Source organism: Oncorhynchus mykiss, chromosome 29 (assembly GCF_057628025.1).
Source record: "Oncorhynchus mykiss isolate SJ-2025 chromosome 29, ASM5762802v1, whole genome shotgun sequence".
In the NCBI taxonomy this organism is placed as follows: domain Eukaryota; kingdom Metazoa; phylum Chordata; class Actinopteri; order Salmoniformes; family Salmonidae; genus Oncorhynchus; species Oncorhynchus mykiss.
The window spans coordinates 5075001-5096582 of record NC_143050.1 but is presented as its reverse complement, the minus strand read 5'-3'; positions in this window follow the sequence as shown (position 1 = coordinate 5096582).

Sequence of the window (21582 nt, the reverse complement as noted above, 5' to 3'; positions counted from 1 at the left end):
GTGTGTGTGTGTGTGTGATCTTGTGAATGATTTGCCCGACTCATCCACAGTGGGAGAGAAGGAGATATCTTACCCACGGCTTGTGTGTGTGTGTGTGTGTGTGTGTGTGTGTGTGTGTGTGTGTATATATATATTCTATATATTCTATATATATATATTCTATATATATGCATTCTCAGCATATGTGTGCGTGTGTGTGTGTGTGTGTGTGTGTATAGCAGTGTTAGTTGACTAACCCAGGGCTGTAGAGAGGCTTTTCTGCTGGAGAAAGCTGGAAGCCGGGATGTGTTTTTTTTTTGTGTATATATATATATATATATATATATATATGGAGATTATCACTGCAGAATTAGGAGTTTCAGCAAATTTTCTCCAAAATTCAAATAACGAAATCTTGACATGGTTTTCAATTTCAATGGTTTCCTCTCCTCCTTTTCAGTATCGGTCCGTTTCCCCAAAACGTCAAATTTAAAGCAGCATTTTCATTTGTATGTTTAAATCATCATCATGTCTAGTAAATCACAGTTTTAATTTCACGAAAATAACTCAAAATATATGTTGAATCATGTATTCCCATTGAGCCTCCATTTGAAATTCTCTGTTTGATTGTGTGATACCAATGTTTATATATTTACACAGCCCTGATTGGTGGACAGCATCGTCTTGACTCATTTTCTCTACACTCGCCACTTTACCCCTTCAAAGTTAGCTAAAAAAATGAAATAAGTCATACTGTGGGACTAAACTCCATCGAATCCAGGGCTTCCCAACCTGTAGGTTTACAGTCCTGTAGGTTTACAGTCCTGTAGGTTTACAGTCCTGTAGGTTTACAGCCCAACCCTCTTCCTCGAGATCTACTGTCCTGTAGGTTTACAGTCCTGTAGGTTTACAGTCCTGTAGGTTTACTGTCCTGTAGGTTTACAGCCCAACCCTCTTCCTGGAGATCTACCGTCCTATAGGTTTACAGCCCAACCCTCTTCCTGGAGATCTACTGTCCTGTAGGTTTTACAGCCCAACCCTCTTCCTGGAGATCTACTGTCCTGTAGGTTTTACAGTCCAACCCTCTTCCTGGAGATCTACTGACCTGTAGGTTTACAGTCCAACCGTCTTCCTGGTGATCTACCGTAATTTAGGTTCACAGTCCAACCCTCTTCCTGGAGATCTACTGTCCTGTAGGTTTACAGCCCAACCCTCTTCCTGGAGATCTACTGTCCTGTAGGTTTTACAGTCCAACCCTCTTCCTGGAGATCTACTGTCCTGTAGGTTTTACAGCCCAACCCTCTTCCTGGAGATCTACTGTCCTGTAGGTTTTACAGCCCAACCCTCTTCCTGGAGATCTACTGTCCTGTAGGTTTTACAGTCCAACCCTCTTCCTGGAGATCTACTGTCCTGTAGGTTTACAGCCCAACCCTCTTCCTGGAGATCTACTGTCCTGTAGGTTTTACAGCCCAACCCTCTTCCTGGAGATCTACTGTCCTGTAGGTTTTACAGTCCAACCCTCTTCCTGGAGATCTACTGACCTGTAGGTTTACAGTCCAACCGTCTTCCTGGTGATCTACCGTAATTTAGGTTTACAGTCCAACCCTCTTCCTGGAGATCTACTGTCCTGTAGGTTTTACAGCCCAACCCTCTTCCTGGAGATCTACTGTCCTGTAGGTTTACAGTCCAACCCTCTTCCTGGAGATCTACCGTCCTGTAGGTTCAGTCCAACCCTCTTCCTGGAGATCTACTGCCCTGTATGTTTTACAGCCCAACCCTCTTCCTGGAGATCTACTGTCCTGTAGGTTTTACAGCCCAACCCTCTTCCTGGAGATCTACCGTCCTGTAGGTTTGCAGTCCAACCCTCTTCCTGGAGATCTACTGTCCTGTAGGTTTACAGTCCAACCCTCTTCCTGGAGATCTACCGTCCTGTAGGTTTACAGTTCAACCCTCTTCCTAGAGATCTACTGTCCTGTAGGTTTACAGCCCAACCCTCTTCCTGGAGAACTACTGTCCTGTAGGTTTTCAGTCCAACCCTCTTCCTGGAGATCTACTGTCCTGTAGGTTTTACAGTCCAACCCTCTTCCTGTAGATCTACTGTCCTGTAGGTTTACAGTCCAACCCTCTTCCTGGAGATCTACTGTCCTGTAGGTTTTCAGTCCAACCCTCTTCCTGGAGATCTACTGTCCTGTGGGTTTTACAGTCCAACCCTCTTCCTGGAGATCTACTGTCCTGTAGGTTTACAGCCCAACCCTCTAACTGGAGATCTACTGTCCTGTAGATTTTACAGTCCAACCTTCTTCCTGGAGATCTACTGTCCTGTAGGTTTACAGCCCAACCCTCTTCCTGGAGATCTACTGTCCTGTAGGTTTTACAGTCCAACCCTCTTCCTGGAGATCTACTGTCCTGTAGGTTTACAGCCCAACCCTCTTCCTTGAGATGTACTGTCCTTGTAGGTTTTACAGCCCAACCCTCTTCCTGGAGATCTACTGTCCTTTTAGGTTTTACAGCCCAACCCTCTTTCTGGAGATCTACTGTCCTGTAGATTTTACAGTCCAACCTTCTTCCTGGAGATCTACTGTCCTGTAGGTTTACAGCCCAACCCTCTTCCTGGAGATCTACTGTCCTGTAGGTTTTACAGTCCAACCCTCTTCCTGGAGATCTACTGTCCTGTAGGTTTACAGCCCAACCCTCTTCCTTGAGATGTACTGTCCTTGTAGGTTTTACAGCCCAACCCTCTTCCTGGAGATCTACTGTCCTTTTAGGTTTTACAGCCCAACCCTCTTCCTGGAGATCTACTGTCCTGTAGGTTTTACAGTCCAACCCTCTTCCTGGAGATCTACTGTCCTGTAGGTTTTACAGCCCAACCCTCTTCCTGGAGATCTACTGTCCTGTAGGTTTACAGTCCAACCCTCTTCCTGGAGATCTACCATCCTGTAGGTTCAGTCCAACCCTCTTCCTGGAGATCTACTGTCCTGTAGGTATTACAGCCCAACCCTCTTCCTGGAGTTCTACTCTCCTGTAGGTTTTACAGCCCAACCCTCTTCCTGGAGATCTACTGTCCTGTAGGTTCCAAAATGAGAGCCTACATTTGACATTTTAACTCCAAAACCCTTTTAAATTTCACGTTTCGAGCAACTTTGGAATTTGACTTTAGGAGGAACTTGGATAAACGTCTAATTCTACAGTGAGACTGTGAGATCTGGTTGGGGGGGGGGAAACTAAGCTGCACTTCCTGATCAAATGATCATTTTAGAGACACATATTTCCCTTCAGATTCCACCCACAAAGAATTCAAAAGCAAATAACATTTTTGATAAACTCCCTTATCTATTAGGTGAAATAACATCGTGTGCCATTACAGAATAAACATTTATTTTTACCTGTTGTCATATGGAAGAGCCAACCAATGGAGCAAATACGACCTATAGTTGATTTATTTCCCCTGCAACTATTCGCACATTGATACACATTGATATAACACTATACAATAATATAACATTTGAAATGTCTCTTTTTTTTTCTTTTTTTTAAAACTCTTATGAGTGTAATTTTTAGTGTTCATTTTTTGTTTACTTCACTTGCTTTGATATTGTAAACTTACAGTACCAGTCCAAAGTTTGGATACACCTACTCATTCAATGTTTTTTTTTTTTTTCATTGACTTGTTGATTGTTTACTCCATGTGTAACTTTGTGTTGTTGTCTGTTCACACTGCTATGCTTTATCTTGGCCAGGTCGCAGTTGTAAATGAGAACTTGTTCTCAACTAGCCTACCTGGTTAAATAAAGATGAAATAAATAAAATAAAAAATACAAAATTAGCTGATGTTTACCCAGACACACTGGTCTAAATGGATGGGTCATGTGAAATAAATGCTATGGCTAAACCCCCCACCCCAGCCACATCTAGTTAAGTGGATGGGTCACTGTTGTCTAGACATGTAGACATGTTCATGAAGTGCAATAGATGTCCGTAATCACCCCCAGATACACCTGGCTAACTTGGTGGGTCATGTAATCTTTTGTTTAGACATGTAGCTAGCTAAATAGCTAAATAATGAACCATAATACCAGCCCATAGCTACATTACAAACTGCTTGTTTCGAGGCAATCAGCACTGATCCTCCTACGAGGGCCCCCGCCGTTGTAGAGGGCTGTGAGAGCACTCAACCCCTGTGGCCGACGTGAATAGGACCTTCAAACATGTAATTACTCGCAAGGAATTGTCCTCAAGAGCATGAGCAGACCAGCTGACTGGAGTGTTCATGTCACGTTTACTCCCTTTCTCCGGCGCTCGATGTCATCAGTCCATTAACTACCGGTCTTGGCAACTCATCATTATGCACACCTGGCAACCCATCATTATGTACACCTGGCAACCCATCATTATATACACCTGGCAACCCATCATTATGTACACCTGGCAACCCTCATTATGTACACCTGGCAACCCTCATTATGTACACCTGGCAACCCATCATTATGTACACCTGGCAACCCTCATTATGTACACCTGGCAACCCATCATTATGTACACCTGGCAACCCTCCTTATGTACACCTGGCAACCCATCATTATGTACACCTGGACTTCATCACTTCCCTGATTACTTCCTCTTCATCTACAGCTCCGTTGTATTATTTCCTGTTTTTGGATTCACTCTCACCGACTGCTTCCTGTCTCCCTGCGTCTCCGTTACACAGTTCACAAACATATTCAATACTCTCCCTCTCCTTGTCTGTGGTCCCCACATGCTTCAAGATATCCACCACTGTCCCTGTACCCGAGCAAACTAAGGTAACCTGCCTAAATGACCATCGCCCGGTAGAACTCATTTTACCTGACACACTGGACTCCACTCCAATTAGCATACCGCTCCAACAGATCCACAGATGATGCAATCGCCCCTGCTCTGAATGTTGTTCATTAACGACAATCGACGACAAATCAGCGTTCAACATCATGGGTCTGAACACCTCAAACTGGGTCCTGGACTTCCTGACGGGCCGACTCCAGGTGGTGAGGGTAGGCAACAATACCTCTGCAATGCTGAGCGTCAACACAGGGACCCCCTCCAGGGGTGCGTGCTCAGCCCCCCTCCTGTACTCCCTGTTCACCTACAACTGGGTGACCACACACACACACACACACGACTCCAACACCATCAATGAGTTTCCGACGACACAACGGTGTTGGGCCTGATCAGCAACGAGACAGCCTACAGGGAGGAAGTTAGAGCCCTGGCACAGTGGTGCAAGGGAAACAGCCTCTCCCTGAATGGCAGCACAACTAAGGAGCTGGTTGTGGACTACAGGAGAAAGAGGGAAGGGCAGAACCCCATCCACATCGACGGGGCTGTTGAGCCACGGACTGCTCACTGTGTTACTATCTGGCAAGCGGTATCCAATAATGTTGGTACCATGTTTTGTGCTGCTATCATGTTGTGCATGCTACCATGTTGTGCTGCTACCATGTTGTGCTGGTATCATGTTGGTTTGCTACCATGTTGTGCTGCTACCATGTTGTGTTGCTACCATGTTGTGTTGCTACCATGTTGTTGTCATGTTGTTGCTACCATGTTGTGTTGCTACTATGTTGTTTTTATGTTGTGTTGCTACCATGTTGTGTTGCTACCATGTTGTTGTCATGTTGTGATGCTACCATTTTGTTGTCATGTTGTGCTGCTACCATGTTGTTGTCATGTTGTGCTGTTACCATGTTGTTGTCATGTTGTGCTGCTACCATGCTGTTTTCTACCATGTTGTGTTGCTACCATGTTGTGCTGCTACCATGTGTTGTCCTGCTACCATGTTGTGCTGCTACCATGTGTTGTGCTGCTACCATGTTGTGCTGCTACCATGTGTTGTGCTGCTACCATGTTGTGCTTGCTACCAAGTTGTGTTGCTACCATGTTGTGCTGCTACCATGTTGTGCTGCTACCAAGTTGTGTTGCTACCATGTTGTGCTGCTACCATGTTGTGCTGCTACCATGTTGTGCTGCTACCATGTTGTGTTTTTTTCATGTGTTGTCGTCTTGGTTCTCTATTTATGTAGTATTGTGGTGCCTAGTTAAATAAAGGTAAAATAGTAAATAATAGCACCTCTTCTATTTCTTCTGTTACTTGCTATTGTCATTGTTATTGTTCATTATTGATCATTGAACCTTTTAATACCTGCTTCAAGCTGTGTATGTATCAAATACATTGATTGGATTTTGTCTGAGCAGAGTGGTTATTCCCTCTCTCTCTATATCCCTCCTCTCTATATAGATATCCCTCCTCTCTCTATATCCCTCCTCTCTCTCTCTCTCTCTCTACCCCCCCCCTCTCTCTTTACCCCTCCCCTCTCTCTCTCTCTCTCTCCACCCCCCTCTCTCTATATCCCTCCTCACTCTCTACCCCTCCTCTCTCTCTCTTTCTCTCTCTCTCTCTACCTCTCCTCACTCTCTCTCTCTCCACCCCCCTCTCTCTATATCCCTCCTCACTCTCTACCCCTCCTCTCTCTCTCTTTCTCTCTCTCTCTCTACCTCTCCTCACTCTCTCTCTCTCTATTCCTCCTCTCTCTCTCTTTACCCCTCCTCACTCTCTACCCCTCCTCTCTCTCTCTCGCTCTCTTTCTCTGTCTTCTCTCTTTCTTTGTCTTTCTCTCTCCCCCTACTCACTCTCTGTCTTCCTATTCCTCTCCTCTTAGTGGTCTACCCATCTAGTTGTTAAGTAAATGTGGGGCTTTATGAAGTCAGTTTCAACCCCCAATCAAGCTGTTTAAATGTTTACATATGACTGTGAGCCTGTGTGTGTGTGTGTGTGTGGGGGGGTTCTACGCTGAAGCCGAAGGGTAGCTGGGGGGGGGGGGTTCTCTCCTGGGAGAGAAGAGAAAATTCAATAGCTCAAAAATGGCAGAAAATGAGTGTTTGCCTGTGTGTGTAGTTTTGTTCCTTTACTTCTGTTTGATTCATAATTTATGTGCGATGTAATTTCATGGCTGCATATTAAAGTAAGGGACATCCCAACTGAGCGAGAATGAGGCAAAAAAAAAAAAAACAGTTTGCTATTCTTCCACGTGCATTTCATCGGGCCCCTTGGGGACGGTAGATCTGAACGCAACGAGTGTACACTCTACTGTGAAATGCCTACAGGCCCTTCCCAACGATGCAGTGTTTAAACATGTTAATTAATACAAATCAAATAGAAACAAAAGAGGTATAAAATACAAAAGAATGGAGCAGGAAGTATCGGATCAATGTGGAGCTAAATACAGGAAGTACCAGATCAATATGGAGCTATATACAGGGAGTACCAGTACCAGATCAATGTGGAGCTGTATACAGGAAGTACCAGATCAATATGGAGCTATATACAGGAAGTACCAGTACCAGATCAATGTGGAGCTGTATACAGGAAGTACCAGATCAATATGGAGCTATATACAGGAAGTACCAGTACCAGATCAATGTGGAGCTAAATACAGGAAGTACCAGATCAATATGGAGCTATATACAGGGAGTACCAGTACCAGATCAATGTGGAGCTGTATACAGGAAGTATCAGATTAATGTGGAGCTATATACAGGAAGTACCAGATCAATGTGGAGCTATATACAGGAAGTACCAGTACCAGATTAATGTGGAGCTATATACAGGAAGTACCAGTACCAGATCAATGTGGAGCTATATACAGGAAGTACCAGTACCAGATCAATGTGGAGGTATATACAGCAAGTACCAGATCACTGTGGAGCTATATACAGGAAGTACCATATCACGGTGGAGCTATATACAGGAAGTACATGATCAATATGGAGCTAAATACAGGAAGTACCAGATCAATGTGGAGCTATATACAGGAAGTACCAGTACCAGATCAATGTGGAGCTATATACAGGAAGTACCAGATCAATGTGGAGCTATATACAGGTAGTACCAGATCAATGTGGAGCTATATACAGGAAGTATCAGATCAATGTGGAGCTATGTACAGGGAGTACCAGATCAATATGGAGCTATATACAGGAAGTACCAGATCAATGTGGGGCTATATACAGGAAGTACCAGTACCAGATCAATGTGGAGGTATATACATGGAGTACCAGTACCAGATCAATGTGGAGCTATATACAGGAAGTACCAGATCAATGTGGAGCTATATACAGGAAGTACCAGTACCAGATCAATGTGGAGCTATATACAGGAAGTACCAGATCAAAGTGGAGCTATATACAGGAAGTACCAGATCAATGTGGAGCTATATACAGGAAGTACCAGATCAATGTGTTTTAGTTTAGTTTAGTTTATTAGTTTGACCCATTTGAAAAACAAGCACACATAAAACTTAAAAGCCATACATGCACATGAATAAAATCGTTGAGGATAACGCACAATAAAGTATGGGACTGATTTCAATTGTGGTCCTCTTGAGACAAGATGGAACACAGTTAAACACAGAATGGCAGTGAAATAATAAAACCAAAACAGAGAAGAAGAACATCTATCTCATCAAAAACAGAGAAGAAGGACATCTGTCTCATCATTGCAGTTACATCATAGGGGTTATTCATACGGGCACATTAAACATATTTTTACTGTATGTTAAAAGCTGCCCAGAGAGGACATTGTTTTTATAGGCAGAGGCAACTCATTCCATTCTGAGGCTACAGTATACAAGAAAGTACATTTACTCCTGAACCTGTATAAGCACACATCAGCAACACCTGATCTGGTGCTGTGATTGTGTGCATCGCTAACACGAGGAAAGTAATCACTTAGATATCTGGGCGCAGGACCATAAATACTCTTGTAAACCAAACCTAGTCTAATCTGGGAGCTATATACAGGGAGTACCAGTATCAGATCAATGTGGAGCTATATACAGGAAGTACCAGATTAATGTGGAGCTATATACAGGGAGCACCAGTACCAGATCAATGTGGAGCTATATGCAGGAAGTACCAGATCAATGTGGAGCTATATACAGGAAGTACCAGATTAATGTGGAGCTATATACAGGGAGCACCAGTACCAGATCAATGTGGAGCTATATACAGGAAGTACAAGATCAATGTGGAGCTATATACAGGAAGTACCAGATCAATGTGGAGTTATATACAGGAAGTTCCAGACCAAATCAATGTGGAGCTATATACAGGAAGTACCAGTACCAGATCAATGTGGAGCTATATACAGGAAATACCAGATCAACGTGGAGCTATATACAGGAAGTACCAGTCCCAGATCAATGTGGAGCTATATACAGGGAGCACCAGTACCAGATCAATGTGGAGCTATATGCAGGAAGTACCAGATCAATGTGGAGCTATATACAGGAAGTACCAGATTAATGTGGAGCTATATACAGGGAGCACCAGTACCAGATCAATGTGGAGCTATATACAGGAAGTACAAGATCAATGTGGAGCTATATACAGGAAGTACCAGATCAATGTGGAGTTATATACAGGAAGTTCCAGACCAAATCAATGTGGAGCTATATACAGGAAGTACCAGTACCAGATCAATGTGGAGCTATATACAGGAAATACCAGATCAACGTGGAGCTATATACAGGAAGTACCAGTCCCAGATCAATGTGGAGCTATATACAGGAAGTACCAGTACCGGATCAATGTGGAGCTATATACAGGAAGTACCAGTACCAGATCAATGTGTAGCTACATACAGGGAGTACCATAACAATGTAGAGCTACATACAGGAAGTACCAGATCAATGTGGAACTATATACAGGGAGTACCAGATCAATGTGGAGCTATATACAGGCAGTACCAGTACCAGATCAATGTGCAGCTACATACAGGGAGTACCAGATCAATGTGGAGCTATATACAGGAAGTACCAGATCAATGTGGAGCTATATACAGGAAGTACCAGATCAATGTGGAGCTATATACAGGCAGTACCAGTACCAGATCAATGTGCAGCTACATACAGGGAGTACCAGAACAATGTAGAGCTACATACAGGAAGTACCAGATCAATGTGGAACTATATACAGGGAGTACCAGTACCAGATCAATGTGGAGCTATATACAGGAAGTACCAGATCAATGTGGAGCTATATACAGGAAGTACCAGATCAATGTGGAGCTAAATACAGGAAGTACCAGATCAATGTGGAGCTATATACAGGAAGTACCAGTACCAGATCAATGTGGAGCTATATACAGGAAGTACCAGATCAATGTGGAGCTATATACAGGTAGTACCAGATCAATGTGGAGCTATATACAGGAAGTATCAGATCAATGTGGAGCTATATACAGGAAGTACCAGATCAATGTGGAGCTATATACAGGGAGTACCAGTACCAGATCAATGTGGAGGTATATACAGGAAGTACCAGATCAATGTGGAGCTATATACAGGAAGTACCAGTACCAGATCAATGTGGAGCTATATACAGGAAGTACCAGATCAAAGTGGAGCTATATACAGGAAGTACCAGATCAATGTGGAGCTATATACAGGAAGTACCAGATCAATATGGAGCTATATACAGGAAGTACCAGATCAATATGGGGCTATATACAGGAAGTACCAGTACCAGATCAATGTGGAGGTATATACATGGAGTACCAGTACCAGATCAATGTGGAGCTATATACAGGAAGTACCAGATCAATGTGGAGCTATATACAGGAAGTACCAGTACCAGATCAATGTGGAGGTATATACAGGAAGTACCAGATCAATGTGGAGCTATATACAGGAAGTACCAGTACCAGATCAAAGTGGAGCTATATACAGGAAGTACCAGATCAATGTGGAGCTATATACAGGAAGTACCAGATCAATGTGTTTTAGTTTAGTTTAGTTTATTAGTTTGACCCATTTGAAAAACAAGCACACATAAAACTTAAAAGCCATACATGCACATGAATAAAATCGTTGAGGATAACGCACAATAAAGTATGGGACTGATTTCAATTGTGGTCCTCTTGAGACAAGATGGAACACAGTTAAACACAGAATGGCAGTGAAATAATAAAACCAAAACAGAGAAGAAGAACATCTATCTCATCAAAAACAGAGAAGAAGGACATCTGTCTCATCATTGCAGTTACATCATAGGGGTTATTCATACGGGCACATTAAACATATTTTTACTTTATGTTAAAAGCTGCCCAGAGAGGACATTGTTTTTATAGGCAGAGGCAACTCATTCCATTCTGAGGCTACAGTATACAAGAAAGTACATTTACTCCTGAACCTGTATAAGCACACATCAGCAACACCTGATCTGGTGCTGTGATTGTGTGCATCGCTAACACGAGGAAAGTAATCACTTAGATATCTGGGCGCAGGACCATAAATACTCTTGTAAACCAAACCTAGTCTAATCTGGGAGCTATATACAGGGAGTACCAGTATCAGATCAATGTGGAGCTATATACAGGAAGTACCAGATTAATGTGGAGCTATATACAGGAAGTACCAGATTAATGTGGAGCTATATACAGGGAGCACCAGTACCAGATCAATGTGGAGCTATATACAGGAAGTACAAGATCAATGTGGAGCTATATACAGGAAGTACCAGATCAATGTGGAGTTATATACAGGAAGTTCCAGACCAAATCAATGTGGAGCTATATACAGGAAGTACCAGTACCAGATCAATGTGGAGCTATATACAGGAAATACCAGATCAACGTGGAGCTATATACAGGAAGTACCAGTCCCAGATCAATGTGGAGCTATATACAGGGAGCACCAGTACCAGATCAATGTGGAGCTATATGCAGGAAGTACCAGATCAATGTGGAGCTATATACAGGAAGTACCAGATTAATGTGGAGCTATATACAGGGAGCACCAGTACCAGATCAATGTGGAGCTATATACAGGAAGTACAAGATCAATGTGGAGCTATATACAGGAAGTACCAGATCAATGTGGAGTTATATACAGGAAGTTCCAGACCAAATCAATGTGGAGCTATATACAGGAAGTACCAGTACCAGATCAATGTGGAGCTATATACAGGAAATACCAGATCAACGTGGAGCTATATACAGGAAGTACCAGTCCCAGATCAATGTGGAGCTATATACAGGAAGTACCAGTACCGGATCAATGTGGAGCTATATACAGGAAGTACCAGTACCAGATCAATGTGTAGCTACATACAGGGAGTACCATAACAATGTAGAGCTACATACAGGAAGTACCAGATCAATGTGGAACTATATACAGGGAGTACCAGATCAATGTGGAGCTATATACAGGCAGTACCAGTACCAGATCAATGTGCAGCTACATACAGGGAGTACCAGATCAATGTGGAGCTATATACAGGAAGTACCAGATCAATGTGGAGCTATATACAGGAAGTACCAGATCAATGTGGAGCTATATACAGGCAGTACCAGTACCAGATCAATGTGCAGCTACATACAGGGAGTACCAGAACAATGTAGAGCTACATACAGGAAGTACCAGATCAATGTGGAACTATATACAGGGAGTACCAGTACCAGATCAATGTGGAGCTATATACAGGAAGTACCAGATCAATGTGGAGCTATATACAGGAAGTACCAGATCAATGTGGAGTTATATACAGGCAGTACCAGTACCAGATCAATGTGCAGCTACATACAGGGAGTACCAGAACAATGTAGAGCTACATACAGGAAGTACCAGATCAATGTGGAACTATATACAGGGAGTACCAGTACCAGATCAATGTCGAGCTATATACAGGAAGTACCAGATCAATGTGGAGCTATATACAGGAAGTACCAGATCAATGTGGAGCTATATACAGGAAGTACCAGTACCAGATCAATGTGCAGCTACATACAGGGAGTACCAGAACAATGTAGAGCTACATACAGGAAGTACCAGATCAATGTGGAACTATATACAGGGAGTACCAGTACCAGATCAATGTGGAGCTATATACAGGAAGTACCAGATCAATGTGGAGCTATATACAGGAAGTACCAGTACCAGATCAATGTGCAGCTACATACAGGGAGTACCAGAACAATGTAGAGCTACATACAGGAAGTACCAGATCAATGTGGAACTATATACAGGGAGTACCAGTACCAGATCAATGTGGAGCTATATACAGGAAGTACCAGATCAATGTGGAGCTATATACAGGAAGTACCAGATCAATGTGGAGCTATATACAGGAAGTACCAGATCAATGTGGAACTATATACAGGGAGTACCAGAACCAGATCAATGTGTAGGGGTATGAGGTATTTGAGGTCGATATGTATATGAAGGCAGGGTAAAGTGACTAGGAATCATGATAGATCCAAGTTATAATGCAGCCAGTCAAGAAGTTCTCAGTGGTGCAGCTGTAGAACATTTTGAGGATTCGAGGGCCCATGCCAAATATATATTTTCAGACTCCTGCGGGGGGTGAAGAGGACCATGTTAAGTCCTTAGTTATGTGGACGCCTGTCTTGGTGTGCTTGGACCATGATAGTTTGTTTGTGATGCGGACACCAAGGAACTTGAAACTCTTGACCCGCTCCACTACAGTCCCGTCGATGTTAATGGGGGCCTGTTCGGCCTGCCTTTTCCTGTAGTCCATGATCAGATCCTTTGTCTTGCTCACGTTGAGGGAGAAGTTGTTATCCTGGTACCACACTGCCAGTTCTCTGACCTCCTCAATGTAGGCCGCCTCATCGATGTCGGTGATCAGGCCTACCACTGTTGTGTCGTCAGCAAACTTTATGATGATGTTGGAGTCGTGTTTGGCCATGCTGTCGTGGGTGAACAGGGAGTACAGGATTGGGCTAAGCAAGCACCTCTGACGGGCCCCCTGTGTTGGGAGTCAGAATGGCGTAGGTATTGTTGCCTACCCTCACCATCTGGTGTCGGCCTGTCAGGAATTCCAGGATCCAGTTGCAGAGGGAGGTGTTCAGTCCCAGGGTCTTGAGCTTGGTGATGAGCTTGGAGGGGACTATGGTGTTGAACACTGAGTTGTAGTCAATGAACAGCATTCTCACGTAGTTATTTCCCCTCTTGTCCAGGTGTGAAAGGGCAGTGTGGAGTGTAATAGAGATTGTGTCATCTGTGGATCTGTTGGGGCGGTATGTGAATTGGAGTGGGTCCAGGGTGTCTGGGATGATGGTGGTGATGTGAGCCACGAGAAGCCTTTTCAAAGCACTTCACGATTACAGATGTGAGCGCTACGGGGTGATAGTCATTGAATCAAGTTACCTTGGCGTTCCTGGGAACAGGGACTATGGTGGTCAGCTTGAAACATGTTGGGATTACAGACTGGGACAAGGAGAGATTGAAAATGTTAGTGAAAATGGTCTGCGAATGCTCTGAGAACATGCCCTGGTATTCCGTCTGGCCCAGCGGCCTTGCGAGTGTTTACTCAGATCAGCCATGGAGAGCGAGATCACACAGTCATCCGGAACAACATAGGTTTTTATGCAGGACAAGGTGTTGTTTTTCTCCACACGTGAGCATTGAGAATTCTGCATCACTGGGCATTTCACGGCTGGGTTTCCTTCCCGTTATCGTCTGCAAGCCCTGCAACATACGACAAGCGTCGGAGCCGGTGTAATAGGATTCCTCCTATATTGTCCTTTCGATGTCTCTTCAGAGGTCGTAGCGGGCTTTCTTGTTTGAGTTCATGTCCGTGTCCCGTTCCTTGTAAACGGTAGCTCGAGCCTTTAGCCCAGCATGGATATAGCCTGTTATCCATGGTTTTTGGTTTGGATATGTTCGTATAGTCACTGTGGGGATGACATCGTCTATTTACTTATTGATGAAGCCCGTGACTGATGTGGTAAATACTTGTCGCCTAGAGCAGCGTTTCCCAAACTCAGTCCCGGGGCCCTCAAGGAGTGCAAACCTTGTTTTTTACCTTTAGTACTACACAGCTGATTCAAACAATCAACTCATCATCAAGCTTTGATTATTTGAATCAGCTGTATAATGCTAGGGCAAAAACTAAAATGTGTACGCCTTTGGGTCCCCAGGACCAAGTTTGTGAAGCACCAATTCCTCCCATTTTAAAGTGCGTTATAGATCATTCCACAGCAAGGAAATGAAGTGCTGATTTACCTAACTCTCTGGAAACCAAAAGGAGGCTCCAGAGTCAACCAACCCTGTGAACGGGTTTGACAACTTGTTATTTTAAATCTTAACAGCGATGTTAGGTAAGACGGAAGCTTCTGGAGCAGGTCGTTGTAAACAAAAAGAGCTTAATGATGTGATCTACGTGACTTCAAAGTGGTCCAGACCACCTTTTGGTAAAGAATACAGTGATGAGTAATTAAACTGTCTCCCGTGATAAAACAAAGGGAGCTATAAAAAAAACGGCATCCAGGGGGTTAAGAGTAGAGTCAGCTGCCCTTTAATAAATGATATCGCCATAACAACAACAGGAGGAAAGGTTGATACGTAGTATCACCATAACAACAGGTAGAAAGATTGATACATAGTATCACCATAACAACAACAGGTAGAAAGGTTGATAAATAGTATCGCCATAACAACAACAGGTCGAAAGGTTGATACATAGTATCACCATAACAACAGGTAGAAAGGTTGATACATAGTATCACCATAACAATAGGTAGAAAGGTTGATACGTAGTATCACCATAACAACAGGTAGAAAGATTGATACATAGTATCACCATAACAACAACAGGTAGAAAGGTTGATACATAGTATCACCATAACAACAGGTAGTAAGGTTGATACATAGTACCACCATAACAACAACAGGTAGAAAGGTTGATAAATAGTATCACCATAACAACAGGTAGAAAGGTTGATACATAGTATCACCATAACAACAGGTAGAAAGTTTGATAAATAGTATCACCATAACAACAGGTAGAAAGGTTGATACATATTATCACCATAACAACAGGTAGAATGGTTGATAAATTGTATCACCATAACAACAGGTAGAAATGTTGATAAATGGTATCACAATAATAACAGGTAGAAAGGTTGATAAATAGTATCACCATAACAACAGGTATAATGGTTGATAAATAGTATCACCATAACAACAACAGGTGGAAAGGTTGACTGCACAATCTGCTTCCTGTTGACTAGAGAGAGAGAAGATCTGTTTCCTGTTGACTAGAGAGAGACAAGATCTGTTTCCTGTTGACTAGAGAGACAAGATCTGTTTCCTGTTGACTAGACAGAGACAAGATCTGTTTCCTGTTGACTAGAGAGAGACCAGATCTGTTTCCTGTTGACTAGAGAGAGACCAGATCTGTTTCCTGTTGACTAGAGAGAGACAAGATCTGTTTCCTGTTGACTAGAGAGAGACAAGATCTGTTTCCTGTTGAATAGAGAGAGACAAGATCTGTTTCTGGAAAAAAAGCCCATTTTAAATCTTAGTTTCTTAACAAGCTCAGTCATATCTTTTTTTAAACAATAAATGATTGTCAATCTAAATACTAGGGTATTTGTATGGGACTCGTTTGATTATAGAACCATCTGATGAGTAAAGATATAATCTGTCTGAGACAATCTTACTTGTCACGTTCTGACCTTTATTTCCTTTGTATTGTATTTATTTAGTATGGTCAGGGCGTGAGATGGGGTGGGCAGTCTATGTTTGTTTTTCTATGTTATGGGGCATTTCTATGTTTCGGCCTAGTATGGTTCTCAATCAGAGGCAGGTGTCATTAGTTGTCTCTGATTGAGAATCATACTTAGGTAGCCTGGGTTGCACTGTGTGTTTGTGGGTGATTGTCTATGTTGATGGCTTGTTTCAGCGCAGCTCGCATTAGCTTCACGGTTGTTATTTTGTTTACTGTTTTTGTATAGTGTTTCAGTGTTCAGTTCTTTCTTTAATTAAACATTCAACATGAACACATACCACGCCGCATTTTGGTCCTCCGATCCTTCTCGCCTCTCCTCTTCAGATGAAGAGGAGGACGACCGTGACATTACTAGAACTTGAAAACAACATGTATGTAGTTTTGCTCGTATTAAGCACCAGTTTTAAATCAGTAAGGACTTCCTGCACAACTGCAAAATCAGACTGTAGCCTTGTCACAGCCAGGTCAACAGTCTGGTGTAATTACATACATAGTAGTATCAGTTGCATATACAGTTGAAGACAGAAGTTTACATACACTTAGGTTGGATTAAAACTCATTGTTCAACCACTCCACAAATTTCTTGTTAACAAATTATAGTTTTGGCAAGTAGGTTAGGTTATCTACTTTGCATGACACAAGTAATTTTTCCAACAATTGTTTACTGACAGATTATTTCACTTATAATTCACTGTATCACAATTCCAGTGGGTCAGAATTTTAAATACACTAAGTTGACTGTGCCTTTAAACAGATTGGAAAATTTTGTCATGGCTTTAGAAGCTTCTGATAGGCTAAGTGACGTATTTTGAGTCAATTGGAGGTGTACCTGTGGATGTATTTCAAGGCCTACCTTCAAACTCAGTGCCTCTGCTTGACATCATGGGAAAATCAAAAGAAATCAGCCAAGACCTCAGAAAAAAAAGTTGTAGACCTCCACGAACCTGGTTCATCCTTGGGAGCAATTTCCAAACTCCTGAAGGTACCACGTTCATCTGTACAAACAATAGTACGCAAGTAAAAACACCATGGGACCACGCAGCCGTCATACCACTCAGGAAGGAGACGTGTTCTGTCTCCTAGAGATGAACGTATTTTGGTGCGAAAAGTGCAAATCAATCCCAGAACAACAGCAAAGGACTTTGTGAAGATGCTGGAGAAAACAGGTACAAAAGTATCTATATCCATAGTAAAACAAGTCCTATATCGACATAACCCGGAAGGCCGCTCAGCAAGGAAGAAGCCACTGCTCCAAACCGCCATTAAAAAACAGACTACGGTTTGCAACTACACATGGGGACAAAGATCGTACCTTTTGGAAAAATGTCCTCTGGTCTGAAACAAAAATCGAACTGTTTGGCCATAATGACGATAAATATATTTGGAGGAAAAAGGGGGAGGCTTGCAAGCCGAACAACATGGGGGTGGCAGCATCATGTTGTGGTGGTGCTTTGCTGCAGGAGGGACTGGTGCATTTCACAAAATAGATGGCATCATGAGGACGGAAAATTATGTAGATATATTGAAGCAACATCTCAAGACATCAGTCAGGAAGTTAAAGCTTGTTCGCAAATGGGTCTTCCAAATGAACAATGACCCCAGGCATACTTACAAAGTTGTGGCAAAATGGCTTAAGGACAACAAAGTCAAGGTATTGGAGTGGCCATCACAAAGCCCTGACCTGACTCCAATTGAAAATGTGTGGGCAGAACTGAAAAAGTGTGTGCGAGCCAGGAGGCCTTCAAACCTGTCTCAGTTACACCAGCTCTGTCAGGAGGAATGGGCCAAAATTCACACAACTTATTGTGGGAAGCTTTCGGAAGGTTACCTACAACATTTGACACAAGTTAAACTATTTAAAGGCAATGCAACCAAATACTAATTGTGTATGTAAACTTCTGACCCACTGGGAATGTGATGAAAGAAATAAAAAACTGAAATAAATCATTCTCTCTACTATTATTCTGACATTTCACATTCTTTAAATAAAGTGGTGATCCTAACTGACCTAAGACAGGGACTTTTTACTAGGATTAAATGTCAGGAATTGTGAAAAACTGAGTTTAAATGTATTTGGCTAAGGTGTATGTAAACTTTCGACTTCAATATTAGGTGTCTCTAATATGGTCATATATTTGGCAACTGTATATGATATTTACCATTTTTAACAGATTGACCAATGGTATTTATATATACAGCGAAAACCTACGTACCTATGTCAGAACGTTGTTTTTTGTCTACAGTTCATCCGTCAACACAATAGCAGTACCCTCCAAGCTCATTATTAAGCTCGGGGCCCTGGGTCTGAACCCCCCCCCCAATCGTGCAACTGGGTCCTGGACTTCCTGACGGACCGCCCCCAGGTGGTGAGGGTAGGAAACAACATCTCCACTTTACTGATCCACAACACAGGAGCCCCACAAGGGTGCGTCCTCAGCCCCCTCCTGTACTCCCTGTTCACCCATGATGACTGCGTGGCCATGCACTCCTCCAACTCAGTCATCAAGTTTGCAGACGACACAACAGTTACAGGCCTGATAACCAACAATGACAAGACAGCCTACAGGGAGGAGATGAGGGCCCTGGCGGAGTGGTGCCATGAAAATAATGTCTCCCTCAACGTCAACAAAATGAAGGAGCTGAACGTATACTTCAGGAAACAGCAGAGAGATCACTCCCCTATCCACATAGATGGGACTCTAGTGGAGAAGGTGGAAAGCTTCAAGTTCCTTGGCGTACACATCACGGACAAACTGAAATGGTCCACCCACACAGACAGTGTGGTGAAGAAGTCACAACAGCGCCTCTTCAACCTCAGAAGGCTGAAGAAATCCGGCTTGGACCCTAAGACCCTCACAAACATTTCCAGATGCACAATTGAGAGCATCCTGTTGGGCTGTATCACCGCCTGGTACGGCAACCGCAGGGCTCTCCAGAGGGTGGTGCGGTCTGCCCAACTCATCACCGGGGGCACACTTCCTACCCACCAGAACACCTACAGTACCCGATGTCACAGGAAGGCCAAAAAGATCATCAAGGACATCAACCACTCGAGCCACGGCCTGTTCACACCGCTATCATCCAGAAGGTGCATCAAAGCAGGGAATGAGAGACTGAAAAACAGCTTCTATCTCAAGGCCATCAGACTGTTAAACAGCCATCACTAGCTGACTACCACCCAGTTACTCAACCCTGCACGGTAAATGCTGCTGCCCCATATACATAGACATGGAATCACTGGCCACTTTAATCATGTTCACATACTGCTTTACCCATCTCATATGTATATACTGTATTCTATTCTACTGTATTTTAGTCAATGCCACTCTGACATTGCTCATCCTAATATTTATATATTTCTTAATTCCATAATTTTACTTTTAGATTTATGTATTGTTGTGAATTGTTAGATACTACTGCACTGTTGGAGCTAGGAACACAAGCATGTCGCTACACCCGCCAATAACATCTGCTAAATATGTATATGTGACCAATAAAATTGGATTTGATTTGAAAATAAGAGGCCGTAGTATCGACCCCTGAGGAACACCTTTATGTGCTTCTAGAAATTCAGACTTAACCCCATCAAAATTCAGACTTAACCCCATCAAAATTCAGACTTAACCCCATCAGAATTCTGACTTAACCCCATCAGAATTCTGACTTAACCCCATCAGAATTCTGACTTAACCCCATCAGAATTCTGACTTAACCCCATCAGAATTCTGACTTAACCCCATCAGAATTCTGACTTAACCTCATCAGAATTCTGACTTAACCCCATCAGAATTCTGACTTAACCTCATCAGAATTCTGACTTAACCCCATCAGAATTCTGACTTAGCCTCATCAGAATTCTGACTTAACCCCATCAGAATTCTGACTTAACCCCATCAGAATTCTGACTTAACCTCATCAGAATTCTGACTTAACCCCATCATAATTCTGACTTAACCCCGTCAATCACGATGGCCTGCGTTCTGTCACTAAGATAATCATGAAAACCATGAGCAGGCGTCAGAGTGTGGAGTGGCAGCACAAGAGCTAAATATCCATATTTTCGGGAATATTTCCTGATACTAATGAACTCAGAGCTCAGACCTGTCAACTTATTCAATAAAATTATCAACATTATCAAGAGCTTTCGACAGGTCTGCAAACAAAGCAGCACATTTCATTGTAGTGTCTAAAACATAGACAAGATCATTAACAACTAAAGTGGTCGCTGTAATAGTGCTATGTCCAGGAGTAAACCCTGATTGGATGTCCAGGACTAAACCCTGATTGGATGTCCAGGAGTAAACCCTGATTGGATGCCCAGGACTAAACCCTGATTGGATGTCCAGGACTAAACCCTGATTGGATGTCCAGGACTAAACCCTGATTGGATGCCCAGGACTAAACCCTGATTGGATGCCCAGGGCTAAACCCTGATTGGATGCCCAGGACTAAACCCTGATTGGATGCCCAGGACTAAACCCTGATTGGATGCCCAGGACTACACCCTGATTGGATGCCCAGGACTACACCCTGATTGGATGTCCAGGACTAAACCCTGATTGGATGCCCAGGACTAAACCCTGATTGGATGTCCAGGACTAAACCCTGATTGGATGTCCAGGACTAAACCCTGATTGGATGCCCAGGACTAAACCCTGATCGGATGCCCAGGGCTAAACCCTGATTGGATGCCCAGGACTAAACCCTGATTGGATGCCCAGGACTAAACCCTGATTGGATGCCCAGGACTAAACCCTGATTGGATGTCCAGGTCTAAACCCTGATTGGATGTCCAGGACTAAACCCTGATTGGATGTCCAGGACTAAACCCTGATTGGATGCCCAGGACTAAACCCTGATTGGATGCCCAGGGCTAAACCCTGATTGGATGCCCAGGACTAAATCCTGATTGGATGCCCAGGACTAAACCCTGATTGGATGTCCAGGTCTAAACCCTGATTGGATGCCCAGGACTAAACCCTGATTGGATGCCCAGGACTACACCCTGATTGGATGCCCAGGACTAAACCCTGATTG